Here is a 17,569-nt window from a genome sequence, read left to right as displayed (position 1 = left end):
TTTCATATGAATGTTAATACAATTAGCAAATATATCCATAATGGTTAATGCCTACACATGTATATTCCTGAATGTCTGTTTAAAAATGTTTGTAGTATGTTGGAGCGTTTCTCCCCGGGCCTCCACTGAAAAGACGTTTTTGACTAAACCCAGATGGACAAACCCGGTAAACAAACAAAAATAAACAAACACATACATTTCTTCTAGTTCACAACAGAGGACTGAAGCTGGGACTTGGGGTGTTTTCCAGCATGCGCTCACCTTCCTTGTGATGTAAGCTGCTGTATAAATGATGCCCCAGTCCACAAGTCACCATCAGACATGCACTGCCTTCCTGCATATAGGTTCATAGGTAAGTTCTAGGTTAGGTGCTTGTGCGGTCCATTTTATGCTAGCCAATTTCCCTTTTTGTGCTCAAAATAACCTATCCCATTTGGTTATAGATTGGCCTTACCCATCTCATGGTCAGTAATTATATATTACCCCTAATGAGAATAACTAGGATCATACCATTAATAATTTGAGGACATAAGTATATAGCACCCTGCAAGCAAAACAGCACTTAGCTTGAGGATGTTCTCCATGTATGCTGCATCAGAAAGCAACTCTTTTCTGCTCCCCAACTCATCTGCAAAGCATCCATCATTTGATACTGTACCTGGTTCAGCAGGAAGAAGGCAAAACTCCACAATGGACTTTGAGGGAATTGTTCACTATACTGAAGCCCAATGAGTGGGGCGTGATACTGTCAGGTTTATGAAGCAGTGATGACACTACAGCTACTGGAATCGCACTGTACAGTGACATACTTTCACCCCTGTGTCTAGATCCAGAGATGTCACTACACCCCCATTCTGCTCCTCATTACGCCAATCATCCCTGTCCATATTCAAGTGCAATTTGGATCTATGGATGGGAAACAGAAAATTTACCCCAGGATCACCCTCTGTACTACTAATGGACAGAAGCAGCTCCAAATGCTTTATCCTATGCACTGGTTCCCTCAAGTTATATACAATATGATCCCAATTATTCTCATTAGGGGTATTCAAGATGACCTTTCAACATTCCTTCTTAAAAAAGGAAATCTTCCTGAACTCAGATTCAGGTAGGTCTGCAGCTTCCTCAGTGCTAGATCCACCAGAAAAATGTAGCTGGGTCAAGTAAGACAGTTAGGGAAACAAGGGGTCAATGTAACAGAACAGAAAACCCACTTAATCACATTCAAAACTTCAGACTCTTTATCCTTCCTGCAGTGGCCTCTGAGAAATATATAGATCAGAGAGATCTCTTATTTGAGTCAACCTTAGGGTGCTTAGCTAAAATATCAGTCCACTCCAACAGGGGACTGTACAGAGAATGTCTCTTGTTAGCAAGATGAACAGAATCCTGATGCTTTCAAACTAGAACACCATCATTACAGGTTGATACAAGAAAAGGATGACCTCTCAAAACAAAGGGATAAGAATATATTATTTTGCACTATCAGCTATATATTTACTCTTTATACTAATATCAGAGACTGAGGCAAAAAATCAGCTGGCTCAGCATTCATCTTCCATTTTCAAAAGCTACTGTTCTATGTTTAAATTAAGCCAAGAATTAAAAACAGCTAGCAAGCCTCAGGTTGAGTTTTTATAAGAAGAAAGTTTATATGCTATTAAAATATTTAAAATATTAAATGCAGATTGATGAACAAATATTAAAGTGATGTACAGCATGAACAAGGCAGAAAAAATTCCTACTTATAAGTTAAATACCCATTATAAATATCAGGAAGGTCAAACAACATTATGTCCCAAAAAGACAAGGTTCTTTTACATCCAGATGCTTCTTTATAGAAATAGCCTTTTAAGGGTCTATGTTCCTTGATGAGCACTGGAGGAGCAGTTCTGAGTTATATGTATACTCTCTTGAAAATCCAGAAAAGTGAAATAATTTCTTGCACAAGACGATTCAGTTGAACTTGGCTTACTTCCTTTCTAGGTAATCCTCAGGACGGATGCAGAAAACTTTACCACACAGTACTGAGCGAATTTGTGTAACAAGCGGTCACATGCACAGTATCTGCAAGTTAGAAAACCAAGCTGCATAACACTGCTAGCTCAAATAATTTGGTCAGCTATATGTTCATGACCATATAATGAGGCAATCAAGATGGTGGAAAGTTTGAAAAATGTGCGCTAGCTGTACATCTGAACTCAGCAGAAATGGAAAATTATATCATGGGTGCTGCAAGCAGGCTCTCACTGCAGTTGCTATACCCAGTAGTGTCAACATTACCCCAAGAGACAATGGGTCATCTAACTGTACTTAATACTCCATGGCCTCAACATTGCCATTATGAACCAGTACCGTGTTAATCTAAACACTATCCAACAAACTGTGGAATTATTTTGGCTTCGTCTGCAGCCCCATGGGAGCTGTGGAGTATGGATATCAAAGTATGCGTGGTTTTATGTATATTAGCTAAAGGGACCTTTCAGTGACCTCACAGGGAACACAGTGGGGGTATTTCAACCTAGAGAATATTCAATTATTTTCTCAATGGCATGCTTCAGCATGTGGGGGAGATATGTGGTTTCCATGTACCCAATGGGAGAGAGTCAACATAATGTGGGATTTCTGTAAGACAGCTCATTTCCCCAGAGTCACTAGAGGACTGAGACTGTACCCTCACTGAAACATAGGGCTTATCTGGTGAACTATGAAGGAGGTATGGGAAATGCAAAGGGCAGCAGTCCAACTGCCAGGTGGTCTGTAATGCATCTGGTGTCATCTGCAATGTGTGTGTAGGGCACCCAGGCAGTTTTCATGACTCCCACATATGGCAAACATGTTGATTTGCACCAAAGGTTTGTGAAGGGTGACTTCCCACAGAAACATCTTGTTGGTGATGCTGGACATGCCCTGAGAATCTGGCACATTACAACCATAGGAAATCTATATAATCAAACAAATCAGAGGTATGACCATGCACTACTGCAAAACAGCGACATTACTGAGTATGTGTTTGGGTTGCTGAAGGCATGGTATCACTGTCTGGAGTCATCTGGTGGTGCCTTGCTGTATGTTCTTGCCATGTGTGCCAAAACACTGTGTGTGTAATATTATACAGTACTGTGTTCAGAAAGCAGTTATAGCAGGGTTGGCTCTTACAGAACCAGCAGGTCCCAGCACAACAGGCAGCAGAAGCAGAGTCAAAGGAGGAGCCAGTAGAAGGGGATGAGCATGCCAAATAGAGGCTAGCACCATATAATGTGGCACTAGCAAAGAGGCAGAGGACAGCATGTAACTTCCCAACATAATAAACGAGAGCTAAGCAGACACATTACATTAACCATGATGCAGGCAACACCACCACCAGGCTGTGCATCAGACATATGCAACTCAAGTAACAATGTACAAAGGGCAGCGCACAGTTGGTATTTGCACAGGTGGAGAAGGGAGTACAGGAGTGCATGTACTTTATAGGAAAATGTGACAGCTGAGGAGAAGGGAGTACAGGAGTGAAGGTCTTTAATAGGAAACTGAGTGTGTGTGTGTGTGTGTGTGTGTGTGTGTGTGTGTGTGTGTGTGTGTGTGTGCACACGTGTGTGCACGTGAGTGATGTGTATAACAAGAAAAAGTGCTTTTATGGGAAGACCAAAACTGCCATGGGAAGGTTTACTGTCAAGCATGTTCAGGGTCAGTAAATGTGTGCGATCTGATGGGGACTATAGTGGTCTGTGTGTGTGTGTGTGTGTGGGGGGTATATGTAGGGGCACAGCCTAAGCAGTTGGCGCAGTACTTATGCCCAGCCTTCTGGATAGGCCCAGGCTATGCATGATAGAGGGTTCATTGCCATTACCCTAGATAGATGCTTCTTTCCTACATTACCTTGACCCACATTTATTAGGAAATGTGCCAGCATGATGGGGGGACTCACTCTTCTGGGAGTAGACATCTCCATAAGAGATGGTACTGTGGAAGTGCTAGGAGTGCAACAGCAGGATCTCACAAACCCACAACCACTATGGACAACTTCTGTGGATGTAGCAGATGACCAGTTGTGAGGATGGCCCCTCACTCCTGGCACGCAACAGAGAAGACAACTGCACATTCTAGTGTGTGATTCAGTCTATGCAGGGAATCATGCATATGGGATATGCACTCCTGTAGGTCAGCATGCACACCCTGGATCACCCTCACTAGCTCTGCCATGGCTGTGGTGGAACTGGCTTGTGGCTTTGTGTTGGCCATGCACACATAATGGGTTGTAACCACTGTCACATCAACCTCAGGGGAAGGGCAGTAACCATGCCGCCTCTGCTGTGCACCATTACTAAACCCCTGTGTAGGTCTCCCTGCCCATGAGTTCAAGAGTTAGATTCAGATACTGATCTACTGGGGAACACACATTTCACTGATCAACAGTGCCCCCATCAACATGCTCTCCATCAGACTACTAGTGTGGCCTGGATATCTGCATGGGCATGTATAGGGATGTACTCCCTGGTGATGGAAACACACACAATGCACCCACTAACTGTGCTAGTTCATCCCCGCCAGCAAAGTAAAAGAAAACTTTGTCATTCAGAACTACATAGCTGAACAAAATTGCAATGCTTTGTTCTCGATGTAGGAAACATTTGGACATATAGACAGAGAAAAATTAATAAAATATCACAGTAGAAATTTAACAAGTAGCAACTAGTAAGTAAAGTAGGACAGCAGTGACCCACACCCGTCCCAGAACAAGATAAAAGGAAGACAAGGAACAATATGAAGGTAGTATTTTCAAAGTAAAATTAAAACAATAGCAACATATCTATGATTAGACTGAATTATTGCAGTTTGTATATTGCACTTTACAGTCCTTTAGTGTGTAGGTGAGCTACCTTAGTACTGCATTTAGTTATTGCATATCCATAAAATAAACCCCTTGATAGGCTTGTTGGGAAACAGACATCATGGTTCGTTTTACCCAAGAGTTCAACAGTCAAATTGAGAGCGGAAAGAAACTGTTTTTTAGTCTGGTGTTCTTACAATGCAGGCTTCTGTATCTCTTGCCTGAGGACAGGCGAGTGTACAGACCATTGGCAGGATGCATTGGATTGCTGGAAATGTTTTTGGCCCTGTTCATGCACTGGCACTTGTGCAGATCTTCCAGGTATATCATTATCAGAGGCTACAGATCCTCCCAACATCACATGGTGTTAATTCCACAGTCCTGGTGCCCGATAATCACCTGTGAATACATCAAAGCAAAAAATATCCAGTGTATGGCCCAGTACCATAACTACACAAACAACCGATATATTTTACAACCATAAACATGACAAAGACTAATACTGCTGGCCATACCTTGCTCAGACAGTCATGCTTATTGGATCCCCAATGAACCTGTAAGCTAGATTGATTTAATGAAGTTTATAGTGACTAAGAGCTAAACAGGACTTACAGCTATGATACAACGAAATAAGATGACATACACGGAACATCAGCAGTGGAAACTCTCTGGGGCCTGTCCAGCTCTGCCCCTAACACTCAGCAACTCACTGTGGGATTCTCTGGAAGTGGTACTGCCTTTGCGAGAGGTCAGGGCCATTTTGGTCTCTGGAAGAGGTTGTTCATTATACAGCCCACCATCTGTTGCCCTACCCTTCCATGCCATGGTTTCTGCCTGGTGGGTAACACCATGGATAATTTGTGTGGTCCTACAGCAGACCATTTCATAGTCACAGCTCTGACCACCCACTGCATTCATAACAATGACAATCTCAGCCCAACTGTGGTAGGCTGTATGGGCACCAATGAACAATCAGCCATAGAGATGGATGGCCTGTAGTACCATGTCACTCTCAGCACCTGAGATTTGGTCTTATGGGAGGATGTTGATTTTACAGTAGGTGCAGCAAGTTTTTTACTGTATGCCTTTTTTTTTTTTTTTTTTAAGGCATTGCCTTTGTTAGTATGGAAAATAGTGCAATTAACAACCTTGTTCCTTCATGGATCTTACAAATCCTTACACTGCTACTATCGTCCTAGGCCATATACTACATGCAGTGTTTGTGTCTGACAGATATCTGTATCCACAATCATTAATTAAATGTCAGGCATGTAAGGTGTACTGAGCACATATTCCCCACAAAACAATCACAGAAGAGAACTGACCAAGAATATTTGACGACTGCAGTAAGCACATTAACAAAAACTGCGGCTAATGACATACATGGAAGGCATACAACACAAACAGTACTGAATGGTACAATTAATATGAGCTTAGGGGTGTGCCCCCCATTCAGCTGAATAATCCTGCAGGCTTTTAAATTTAGTGCCTTGCACTCTAAACCTCATGACACTTTAGCCACTGCATTTAAAAGAAATTGATTTGCAAGTACCAGCACTTGCCTTATACAAGAAGATATCTTAGCCAGAAGAGAGTTTTTTTTTCCCCAAAATCAACCTTAGCAGGAACCAAACTCTTGTACCAATATTTTCTTTCATACAGAAATGAGGCCTTGTGGTTCACTTCAGACTTGTATCACTCCTCTAGGCACAACAATTATGCTACTCTATCTTTACTGTTTCTGAATCTCTCACTCTGCAAGACAAACACACCTGGTAAACATTGTGCAGATTTCTACTTAATGGCACACACACCTGCACCCCTGTTGGCAGCACTGCACATGCACAGCCTATGATTGTAGGGGTTAGGGAATTGTCATTCCAAATTTAACCATCTGCAGATGGAGTTGCTGTAAAGAATGTATTCTCAACAGCATACACAGGGATGGAGGACTACCATGTTTCACACCTTAAAGTGACAGTGAACCACAATAATACAGTACCTATATTTTGGGGTTTTGTCATCCATTGTGCAAATGGAGTGCTAGTTGTTGCATGACAGATGGGACATGTGAGAGCTGTTTTGGGCTTCTATTCTTTGCCACCTTCCCTGTAATTCTTCAAGGTAAGACATCACAACTGGAGAAGCAGAGGGTAATGCTACTTTTAGAGCACACAACTGGTGTGAGTCTTCTTCTTTCGGCTGCTCCCATTAGGGGTCGCCACAGCAGATCATCTGTTTCCATTTCTTCCTGTCCTCTGTCACACCAACCACCTGCATGTCCTCTCTCACCACATCTATAAACCTTATCTTAGGCCTTCCTCCTTTCCTGTTATCTGGCAGCTTCATCCTTAGCATCTTTTTCCCAATATACTCTGCATCCCTCCTCAGCACGTCTAAACCAACGTAATCTTGCCTCTCTGGCTTTGTCTCCAAACCTTTCAACCTGGTCTGACCCTCTAATATACTTATTCCTAACACTGTCCACCCTCGTCACACCCAGTGCAAATCTTAACATCTTTAACTCTGCCACGTCCAGCTCTGACTCCTGCCTTTTTGTCAACGCCACTGTCTCCAACCCATATAACATAGCTGGTCACACTACCCTCTTGTAGACCTTGCCTTTCACTCTTACTGGTGCTTGTCTCTCACAAATCACTCCTAACACACTTCTCCACCCACTCCATCCTGCCTGTACTCTCTTCTTCACCTCTCTTCAACACTCACCATTACTCTGAACTGTTAATCCCAAGTATTTAAACTCATCCACCTTCACCATTCCTCTATCCTCCCTCTCATTCACACACACATATTCTGTCTTAGTCCTGCTGACCTTCATTCCTCTTCTCTCTAGAGCATATCTCCACCTCTCCAGGGTCTCTTCCACTTGTTCCCTACTCTCACTACAGATCACAATGTCATCTGCAAACATCATAGTCCACAGGGACTCCTGTCTGATCTCGTCTGTCAATTTGTCTATCACCATTGCAAATAAGAAAGGGCTCAGAGCTTATCCTTGATGTAATCCCACCTCCACCTTAAATGCATCCGTCACTCCCACCACAGACCTCACTGCTGTTACACTACACTCGTACATATCCTGTACCACTCTTACATACTTTTCTGACACTCCCGACTTCCTCATACAATACCACAACTCCTTTCTAGGCACCCTGTCATCTGCTTCGTCTAAGTCCACAAAGACACAATGCAACTCTTTCTAACCTTCTCTGTACTTCTCCATCAACACTCTCAGAGGAAACATCGCATCTGTAGTGCTCTTTCCTGGCATGAAACCAAACTGCTGATCACTAATCATCACCTCCCTTCTTAACCTAGCTTCCACTATTCTTTCCCATAACTTCATGCTGTGACTGAACAATTTAATCCCTCTGTAGTTACTACAGCTCTGCACGTCACTCTTATTCTTAAAAAATCGGTACCAAAACACTTTTTCTCCATTCCTCAGGCATCCTCTCACTTTACAAAATTTCATTAAACAATCTAGTTAAAAACTCCACTGCCATTTCACCTAAGCACCTGCATGCTTCCACAGGTATGTCATCTGGACCAACATAATTTCCATTCTTCATCCTCTTCATAGCTATCCTTACTTCCTTGTTGCCAGTCCACTGCACTTCATGATTCACTATCTGCACATCATCCAACCTTCTCTCCCTCTCATTCTCTTCATTCATCAGCCCCTCAAAGTATTCTTTCCATCTGCTCAACACACACTCCTCGCGTGTGAGTACGTTTCCCTCATTATCCTTTATCACCCTTACCTGCTGCACATCTTTACTAGCTCAGTCCCTCTATCTAGTCAATCGGTATACGTCCTTTTCTCCCTCCTTAGTGTCCAACCTTTCATATAACTCTTCATATGCCTTACCCTTAGCCTTTGCCACCTCTCTCTTTGCCATGCACCTCATCTCATTATACTCCCGTCTACTTTCTTCATCTCTCTGACAATCCCACTTCTTCGCCAACCTCTTTCTCTGTATACTCTCTTGTACTTCCTCATTCCACCACCAGGTCTCCTTGTCCTCCTTCCTCTTTCCAGATGTCACATCAAGCACCTTTCTAGCCATCTACATTACTAGCTCTGCTGTAGTTACCCAGCTATACGGTAACTCTTCACTGCCACCCAGTGTCTGTCTTAACTCTTCCCTGAACTCCACCTCACAATTACCTGCCAGTGCATTTCTTTGTGCCGGTCCCAAGCCAGGGTAAATGGGGGAGGGTTGCGTCAGCAAGGGCATCCGGCATTTGCCAAATCATACATGCGGACAACAGTACAGATATACACAAGTGGTGTGAGTAGGAGTCCAAAATTTTCCTGGACATTCTCAATAAGGAGTACAGTCAGAGGTTCTTACAGCAGAGCTATAGCAGGCCTCAGTATAAGGATAAAGCCTGGAATAGTTTGCTACTGGCATCTCAACCACAAGGGAACAGTGCTGTCACCATTACAGTAACATGAGCTGCCACATACCTGACCTCCTATGCCAATGAAAGATGAAACGAGTGCAGTAAACATCTAAGTACTGTAAGCATAACTTATTTTAGCTGTGCAAATATCCTGCCACTGTATGCCATCCACATATTTTACATTTATCCTTATGTCTGCAGCTCTTGAAGAGATTGAAAGGAATAGGCAGTTGCATAGAAGCACCTGGCAGACTGCAGGCATGGTATATATGCTTTATAACTGTCTGTCTTTTAAAATCAACAACAGTACAGAGAGAAAAAAAAATGCATTACTTTCATACACCAATGCCATCTGTCAATACTGGCACAGCTCAAAGGTAACAGTATGACTGTGCAATATTAGAAGTGCATTTATGAATGCCTCCTCCTGTACTGGTGGGCAAGTGGTTCATGATGTTAACACACTGTTCTCAAATTGTGAAGATGCGAAAAATATGTCGTGTTCATTTTTTTGTTTCAGTATTATCACTTAGTGGACATATTTCAATATAATAGAAGTTTGTTTTCTTTGACTATCACCAGTGATTGAAATATGCATACTATCACTGGTGATTGAAATATGCATGCCTGTGCGGCATGTTTACTACGTAGTCCAGCCATCAAACTTCATCTCTGACCATAGGCAATTATTCACCTGTTGGGCTGTCTAATTAGTTCATCCTATTAGTCTTCTGTTATAGAGTACATATGATGGTGGCTGTTGATTCAGGTCCCCCCTCCTGGGTGTGTGTGTGAGCACGCATGCATAAACATGTGCACATGCGTATATATGTGGAGTCTGCATGTCCTCCCTGTGGTCGCGTAGGTTTCCTCCCACATTCCAAAGGTGTACAGTAGGTGGATCGGACACTCAGCTGACCATAGGTCCGAGTGTGTGTGTGTGTGTGTCAGTGGTACGGATGAACTACAGTGGCAGGGGCTAGCAACCTGGCAGAGTAAACCCAGGCTCAAGATGATTGTCACTGTTAAAGTGACATCCCGACCCCATGTGCAAATAATGGGAAAAAGGGGTTGAGGATGGATGGATATATATGTATATGTACACCCACATGCTTATTATATACATCATACATATGGGTCTAACTTTACTAACCCAAACGCCCACATCATTGGCTTTCACTTCACCGAGACGAAAGGACTGACAAACCAGAAAACCGAAATCCAGAACACTGACATTCCACTTGAGGTAAGTAATTACTTGGCCATCCTGAAAAAAAGTAAATAAATAAACCGAACAAAATAAAAACCCACTCCAGGTGGGGGGCTTTCACCCCACACCTCCCCAACTAAATATACCAACTCCAAGATTGCACTACCGCGGGGGTAAGGGGCAAAGTTCAACAGGATGGCCAAACTGTTACTTACCTCGAATGGAAAGTCAGTGTTTCATATGTTGGTCTTCTGATTTCTCGGTCCTTTCATCTTGGGGAAGTGAAAGTCGGTGATGTGGCCGTTCGGGTAAGTAAAGTACACCCATATACATATATATATATATATATATATATATATATATATATGTGTGTGTGTGTGTGTATATATATATATATATATATATATATATATATATATATATATATATATATATACACACACACACACACACACAAACTAATGGGCTTCGGAAATTATTTCAACTTCATCAGTATCAACACAGTTATTACTTCAGTTTTCATTCTATTTGTACTTCTCTTCCTTAACCCTCTTGATCGCTTTTCTTTCTCTTACATACTGTTAGAAAAATATATATTAATGTATATGTTTAGTGCTTATTAGAAGCTAAAAGAGTTAACACATTTCATTCTATTTTATGTACAGCTTAATTCTGTATGAAATTACAAGATGCTTTTCAAACTGCAGTATGCTTTCTGAAACTGCAAGATGCTCTCTGACCTAGTATTTGCTAGCACAGCAAAAATTCATGTTTATGCCTTTTGGAAATTTACTGAGAAGCAAGTGATTATCTGCTAGGTCAGGAAAATAATGAATAGAACAATACTGTTTTCTATAATGTTATTGAACTTGAACAATCAGCTCTGTTCGTGTTATGAGAACATGCACAGCTGCAGAAAAGATAAGATACAGTTGAACAAAGACTGCTTGAAGAAATGAACTATAATCTATACTTGCTTTGTGCTCGAATTAGCCATAGTACCTTGAATGGTAAGACTGCATAGTGAGAAGTTGTATCTGACCGGTGGTCATCAAGGCCACGTTTTTCTTAGGAAGTTTTTTTTTTGTAAACTTGATATGCCAGCAGAAAATCATGGACAAACAGCTGCTATGAAATAATATTGAAAGAACTTGTGATTTATTACGTCAGCTTAGTAGGCAATGTCTTGTAAGAAATGTAAAAGAATAGCTTCGCTTCCTGATTCTAGTTAGACAAACTCTGTATTAGCACGTTTTTGTCTCCTTGCTGCAAGATTAAAGTGCCTTAACCTGAACCTGCCATGTGTTGATCTTTTTGAAGTTGTTTTTCCTTTGACAGATTGGTCCTTCGGACCAGAAACTCTCACTTCGCCTCAGGTCAGATGGGTCAGGTGGCATGAAACCGTACGGGGAAGAGACCAAATCGGTTCTTCTGCTCTGAAAGACTCCGACTGAATTGTCGTTCAAAAGAGACCAGCCACTTTTCTGATCTGCGACTGGAGGACGAGTTAACGGTTTTCCATCGAACCTGGTGATCAAGCACGGACGCTCAGGGTAAGGTGAGATTTACCTTTTTTTCTGTTTTAGATCAGGGACTTGATTTGAATCATCTGTCAGGAGATTTGTTTTGTACAAGTCAGGGACAGGAAGGTTACAGTCTTGTCATAGATCAGGGAAGCAGAATAGGTAAGGCAGTTATTCTAGATAAACTGTGAAAAAGAAAAATCGTGGTACCACGTGAAAATAAGAAGGGTTACGTAACATTTTTTACCAATCAGAACAATATGAGTAATAAGTGCACAAAAAGTTCCCAAGATCCATCGTTAACTGAAGATGCAAAATATATGCAATTACAGCATGCTGACAATGTTAGGTACTATACAAAATGGGTTAATAAATATGAATTTGATGGCAAATTAGAAAAATCCTCACTCATTAAACTCGTCAAACAGCTTAAAACAGACGCAAAAGGTCAGGTAAAAAAGCAACGTCAATTAGGCATTCCTCAGGCACACAGGTGGATTGAGGAAGCAAACCGTAGGGAACAAAGAAGTAATAATTCAAAAGCTATGTTTCTACATAAAGTAGACAATAATTTGGTAATAGCATCAGCCCCTCCGCCCCCTCCGCTTCCCGCACCAGAATATGAAGCGAGTGGACAAGCTGGTCCACCTCCGCTATACCCAGCTGTCACCGCAAAGCCAATACCGTATGTCAGAGATCCCATCAAGACTAGGTCTCGAACACGTAACTTAAGAGGGGATACTGAGTTATATCAAATAAACAAAAATTCACGAGCTATGAGTGAAGAAGAGATATGTCCACTCATAGAAGTACCAAATCCTCAGGCAGGACAGGAAGGGCAGGACCCGACTCTCCTAGTATATAGACCGTGGACACAAGAAGACATCCAGAAAGCCACAGAGGGAATTCCCCTCCAAAAGTTAATTTTAGAAAATTCTTAGAAGACTTACAGGGCATGAGGTTAAGTTATCATTTAAATGGAGAAGTAGTAGAAAAAGTAGTTAGACAAATCGTAGGTCCAGACTGGCACATGATCAGTGGCAACTGGAATCCCCGTGACGCAGAACACAAGCCACTCCCACATAGCAATGCAGAACTGGATAACAGAGTGAAAGGTCTAAAAGACCGAATCTCTGAGAAATGGAATCCTAGGGCAGATTGGACTTGCATAAATCAATGCATCCAACAAGAAGGTGAAACTGTTGACAGATATTATGCTAGATTATTAGAATGTTTTAATAACCATTGTGGAATGCAGGTACCTGAAGACCAAACACATGATTCCCCGTATGAGCAGCAGCTAAAGAATGCATTTTTGAAAGGCAGTATTTTGCCTACAAGCAGCTTTATTACAAAGCACATGGTACACCATCGTACAAGTAGATTAGTCACTACTTGAATATGCTAGACATGCCGAAAGGCATTTTAACAGTAAAAAGAAAAAGAAAGCCCAGGTATTTTCTGTAGAAGATGGAGCAGAAGTTTATGTAGTACAGTCCAGGAAAAAGGACAAGAAAAATGCCCAGGGAAACAAACAATCTGATAAGCGATCAGAAGAGTTTGAAGAGAGAAAGAAAAGGGGTGAATGTTTTAAGTGCGGAAAAAAGGGACATTTGGCAAGGGATTGCAAGCAAAACAAGAAGGTAGCCATGGAAGATAAGGAGGGTGAGGACTGACTATATGATAGTCAAGAATCACTAGGAGGGAGTAACCGAGAAAAGACAAATGCGAATGTGACAGAGGGAGTAGAGGATGTGATAAAAGAAATAGAGGAAGTGCAAGAAATCACAGATGGTGAAGAAAGTGAAATTTTAGACTTAGCATTATTGAGCCTAGAGCTCTATTTAGCAGACACGAAACCGGAAGTTACACTTCTGGTACAGGGGAGGGAAGTTAAATTCCTGTGTGACTCAGGGGCTTCACGGACCCTGATACATCCTTCCAAACTACCAGAAAATTCAGAATCATTTGATTACATATTAGTGAAAGCAGCTAATGGACAGCTGTATCAGGAGCCACTCTCCCATAACATAGCAATAACTGACCCTGTTTCAGGGATGACCCAGAAAAGCAAAATTGTAGTTTCTGCAAAATGCCCAGTAAACCTTTTGGGCAGAGATCTTATGCAAATATTTGGCATAGCAGTAGTTCCGACTATGCAGGGTATGGAAGCACAGCGACAAATGGATACTTTTGTGGTGTGACCGGAGGGTGAAACATTTTATTGGTACAGCCAGGACTTGGTCACAACTGGTCCAGGGGCAGTAACCGAAGAACTGATGAACGTAGCCATCAGTAAGTCCCCCTCCCGTGACACTGATGAACAGCATTTGTTGCACTGTACTCTGTATTATTGTAGCACGCCAGGACCTGATAAGGAATATGAGCAAGAACTGTTTAAAAATCATGCAAACAGATTAGTATTACGTAATCTGTACTGGGACACAGAAGGGAACAGTGTAGTTAGCTGTTCATTGCCCCAGGAATTATTTGCACTCTATAAATCTAATCTAACAGAAACAGATGTAAAGTCCCTTGAAATCAAAGGGCAAAAAATCCAGGCTGAGAATAATTCCAAAATAACAGCAAAGAATCCACAGATATACGTGCAGGTACCAGTTTATTCACAGAAGACACAAGCGCTTTCACAATAGCTTCTTCAGGTGTAACTTCTCCATGAAAATACACACCTTATATACTCTACCTAATTAATCTAAACAATCAATTAAAATACTAAAATATTTTTAAAAAGATATTACACTTAAAAACATGAATAAATAAATGTTACCTAACTGAAATGCATACATTTATAATGCTAGTACAATAATTAGTGGACAGTGAATTATAACTGATAGTGAACTATGCATGTATATATATGTATATAATTATAAAAATGTATAAATATAAATATACATAAATATATTCATAAAAGTACAAAAATATATATATACATATATATATATAATATAGAATAATATAGATAATTAAAATGTTTTAGTATGTTAATATGTGGATTCTTTGCTGTTATTTTGGAATTATTCTCAGCTTGGATTCTTTGCCCTTTGATTTCAAGGGACTTTACATCTGTTTCTGTTATATTGCTGCATTTCGGGCTCTGTTTTTGCCGACTATAAATCTAATCGATTACCACATGTTAGTTTAACTAAGGACAAGAATGTGAAATGGGCAGACCTAGGAGAAAAAGTCACAAAGTGGGAAAAACGGAGTTAGAATTGTCAGAACAGGGAGTACAGAAGCAGAAGTTAAATTGGATAACACAGACACACCCAGCTGTACAGTTGCAGTCTAGCGATGACAGCTGATTAGCACTATTATTGTTATGAGAACATCCACAGCTGCAGAAAAGATAAGATACAGTTGAACAAAGACTGCTTGAAGAAATGAACTATAATCTATACTTGCTTTGTGCTCGAATTAGCCATAGTACCTTGAATGGTAACATTGCATAGTGAGAAGTCGTATCTGATCGGTGGTCATCAAGGCCACGTTGTTTTTCTTAGGAAGTTTTTTTTTTTTTTGTAAACTTGATACGCCAGCAGAAAATCATGGACAAACAGCTGCTATGAAATAATATTGAAAGAACTTGTGATTTATTACGTCAGCTTAGTAGGCAATGTCTTGTAAGAAATGTATAAGAATAGCTTCACTTCCTGATTCTAGTTAGACAAACTCTGTATTAGCACGTTTTTGTCTCCTTGCTGCAAGATTAAAGCGCCTTAACCTGAACCTGCCATGTGTTGATCTTTTTAAAGTTGTTTTTCCTTTGACACATACATTTATTTATTTATCTCCATTTCTTTCTTCTATTACATGTAGCAGCAAGTAGCATCTTGCCCCCATCCCACCAGCAAGGATTTCTGCTCTTCCATAGGCAGTGGAAGCACCCATCAAATCTAGATCCAGCCTGCAACAGTTGCCACCACACCATCTGCCCTACCTGTCAGCTTTGTACTGGAAGATGGTACATTTGTACCAATGACAGTAGTGTGAGTGGAGGTGAAGCCTTTGCCATCCATCAGCTGGCAGAGATTATGGGGAATAACATCAACAGGAGGTCGGATGCCTGCATAAGCCAAATGAATATGTGCTGTAATGACTGATTGAATGGCATCTCTGCCTAGCACTGGCTCCGCTGTCTGGGCCAGCATCCAGTGCTGATAGTACCCATGGAAAAAATAATAATCTCCCACTGAGTCTCGGCTGGCAGAAAACTTTAGTTCACTTCATGAAGAACTGCAACAGCCTTACATTCTCCCAAAGTGAGAATTATTTGGGATGTGGGAAGGAGGGGAAAAGCTCATTATCGCTTGCTCAAGTCATTAGTAAGGGTATCAATGATTTCAAAATTGCCCTCTCACACTAATTCTGAGAAGCACAGAAACACATATACCAACCCTAAAGTATGCTGGCTGTCTTCTACTGATGTGGGTAGCAATGTGAATGCAGTAAGCATGCAACTGCTGTCACACATCAGATCACCTGCATCTAGCAAAGTGCACACTGGAGTCAGCATTTGGGACTTACAGACTTGTGCAGGTCCATTTCTTAGTGCCTCCTAAATTTTCTTATCTAAGCAGTACGATACCCAAAAGTTCAGATCCCAGGAGATGCCAAAGAAGACCTGACATAACCAGGAGGGCTTTTATCATTTCTACTGCTCTATTGGAATCCATCATCACAAGTGGGTTTCTCTGTATTCGGGATAAAGACAGGCCACTGTAGAGACCGAGAATCCTTAACTCTGAAATCTGATGGAAATGTGACAAAAACATGAATGAAAGTTATTTTTTTCACTTGCAGTTACTGATTTCAACTGTTTTAAAACATTTTTCCAGTGTGCATGGTTTACATTTTAACAAACAACCTCTTGCATTTAATAAATTTTCCTCAGTCAGTGTTTCAAGTGAATTATTCTTGAGAATCTTGCTACCTAGCCTCTTACTTTATCCAGTTCTAAATTTAGTCAATGCATTACCACAACTAACTTTATACAGTATTGTCTATTGGTTCCAACACATAATAGTGTTTCTTTTTTCATTCACTTCTCCCTCCCTTCCTTCTCCATTGTCACAGTACATTTACTAAAAGCAAGATAACATAGTTTAAAAACTGGCACTTTTATCAGATGGCATATAACATTGTTCCTTTCAGTTAAGATATAAACTTTAATTTTCTGACAAACATATTAATCAAATAGTTATTTGTGTAGTGCTTAACTACAAAGGGCAGAGTTCTGAACTAAAAAACTCAAAATTAATGGTGCCCAGCTGAAAGCTTAGGAACAGCCTTGACTGCCTAGCTATCTTTATGTGATTCTAGGCATCTTGTAGTTCACCCTAGCACATCCAGCCTTCCTTTCTAAGGTCCCCATTCTTTTTTCTGAATTAAAAAGAAGCATGAGTCGTCAACTTCTCTGGTCTGGTGGGACCTCCTGAATCACTAATTTGTTTAGCAGCGTTAAAACCTCCTCTGCTGCCCTTTGTTGTTGCGGGTGGAATATCTGGAAAGGTTCTGTATTCTAAATTTGGTGCGTATTGAAAGGCGATAAAAGGC

The 17,569-nt window shown here is 41.0% G+C and overlaps 1 protein-coding gene across 2 annotated transcripts in view; it reads right to left on the bottom strand.

The window, feature by feature from the left end:
* Window positions 1-17,569, bottom strand: part of GRSF1 (G-rich RNA sequence binding factor 1) — a gene marked incomplete in the record, with an annotated part of 1,027,193 nt that overhangs the window by 110,729 nt on the left and 898,895 nt on the right.

This window comes from Protopterus annectens, chromosome 2.part0 (genome assembly GCF_019279795.1).
Source record: "Protopterus annectens isolate FY-2018-M chromosome 2.part0, PAN1.0, whole genome shotgun sequence".
NCBI lineage: Eukaryota > Metazoa > Chordata > Ceratodontiformes > Protopteridae > Protopterus > Protopterus annectens.
This window is presented reverse-complemented; position numbering and strand designations above follow the sequence as displayed.